The sequence below is a fragment of the Arachis hypogaea genome, chromosome 9 (assembly GCF_003086295.3).
Source record: "Arachis hypogaea cultivar Tifrunner chromosome 9, arahy.Tifrunner.gnm2.J5K5, whole genome shotgun sequence".
In the NCBI taxonomy this organism is placed as follows: Eukaryota; Viridiplantae; Streptophyta; class Magnoliopsida; order Fabales; family Fabaceae; genus Arachis; species Arachis hypogaea.
This window is the reverse complement of record NC_092044.1, coordinates 59,167,683-59,169,588: the sequence shown is the minus strand read 5'-3', so window position 1 is coordinate 59,169,588 and position 1,906 is coordinate 59,167,683. Positions and strand designations below refer to the sequence as shown.

Genomic DNA, 1,906 nt, shown 5'->3' with positions numbered 1-1,906 from the left:
ATCTTCATCCAATTGGATAGTGATCTTGGAAAAGAAGCTATTCAAACATGGATCTCTTCGGATCCTTGAAAGAGGAATGAAGAGATTAGCTAGAAATGCTTTCTCATGCTGGACCAAATTGAGTGTGGATGGGTATGTGGCTATATCCCTCTAAGCACTTGATTTGGGAAGTGCATGTGGTATAATCAGTGACCACACTTCATCTCTTCTCATGAGCAATTGACCAAGGAATTGGATATTGATCAAGATTTGAGAGATTGCATTGCAAGAAGTTGTGATTCAATCACTTAAGATTGCCAAGGAGATCAATGAGTGCATTGATTGAGGAAGAGATAAAAATGAAATTAATCCGGAGAATGCAACATCTCCTAAGCCCAATGAACTCCCCATTTCTGATCTTACCCATTCTCTTTATTTTCTGCAATTTACTTTTATGAGCAACTCCCCCATTCCCATTTACAAATCTGCAATTTACTTTCAGTCATTTACTTTCATGCCATTTTAAATTTCTGCAATTATCAACTCTATTCATGGATTCACTCAACTAGAACACTCCTTTAATTAATGTTTCTTGATCAATCAATCCCTGTGGGATTCGACCTCACTCTATTGTGAGTTTTTACTTGACGACAAATTCGGTACACTTGCCGAATGGGAATTTGTTGAGAGACAAGTTTTACCCCGATCAAGTTTATGGCGCCATTGCCGGGGATTGATTGTGCATCGACAATGATTACGTTAGAGGATCACTAGATTGAGCATTTGTATTTTGTTTGATTTAATTTTCTGTTTGGTTAATTTGATTTTCGTCTTAGTTTAATTCTTCCCCTCCCCTGTTTCTGAGTTTTTCTTTGCTATTTACAATTCAGTTCACTAACCCACTAACTGTTTGATATATTGCATCACTGACACTAACAAGTTATTCTAACAAGATACTTTCTGCATTGCTTTTCTTGCTTGTACTCTGTTAGTTGTATGACAGGGAGAAGAAGCGGAGCTTCAACTTCCTTTGATTCTGAACCTAAGAGAACCTTCTTAAGATTAAGAAGGGAGGCAAAAGAAAAACGTGTAGTGGGTGCTGAAGAAGAAGAGGAACACTTTGAAGAATACTTTGAAACAACCATGGAAGACCATCGTGAGGAAGAAGTGCACAACCATGGTGGAGAAGGTAGAGCAAATCCTGGTGGGGAAGATAGAAGAGTCTTGGGCTCTTACATTAACCCAAACCCAGGGAACTGCGGAAGTAGCATCCAAAAACCAACCATCCATGCCAACAACTTTGAACTAAAGCCACAGCTCATCACTCTTGTTCAGAACAATTGCTCGTTTGGAGGAGGTGTCCAAGAAGACCCCAACCAACACTTAAACACCTTCCTGAGAATATGTGACACAGTGAAGTCCAATGGCGTTCAACCTGATGTCTATAGACTGTTGTTGTTCCCCTTCTCTCTCAGAGACAAGGCAACCAAGTGGTTGGAGTCTTTTCCAAAGAAGAGCTTGACAACTTGGGATGATGTTATGAACAAATTCTTGGCAAGATTTTACCCCCCTCAACGAGTCAATCGGCTGAGAGCTGAGGTCCAAACTTTCCGACAATAAGATGGTGAGACTCTATATGAAGCATGGGAGAGGTTTAAAGACCTAACAAGGAGATGTCCATCTGATATGTTCAATGAATAGGTGCAGCTACACATCTTCTATAAAGGACTGTCATATGAATCAAAGAAGGCCGTAGACCATTCATCCGGAGGTTCTTTGAACAAGAAGAAGATCATTGAGGAAGCCATAGATGTCATTGAAACTGTAGCTGAAAATGACTACTTCTATGCTTTCGAAAGAGGGAACACTAGAGGGGTAATGGAGCTGAACAATGTAGATGCTCTGCTTGCCCAAAACAAGCTCATCA

At 40.1% G+C, this 1,906-nt stretch overlaps 1 non-coding gene across 1 annotated transcript; it reads right to left on the bottom strand.

Moving 5' to 3' along the window:
• Nucleotides 1-1,564: 1,564 nt before the first annotated feature.
• LOC112713514 (small nucleolar RNA R71) lies at nt 1,565-1,670 on the bottom strand. Its single transcript, XR_003158486.1, has one exon. It is a non-coding gene; the product is annotated as a small nucleolar RNA R71 (small nucleolar RNA).
• Between the last annotated feature and the right edge of the window lie 236 nt (nt 1,671-1,906).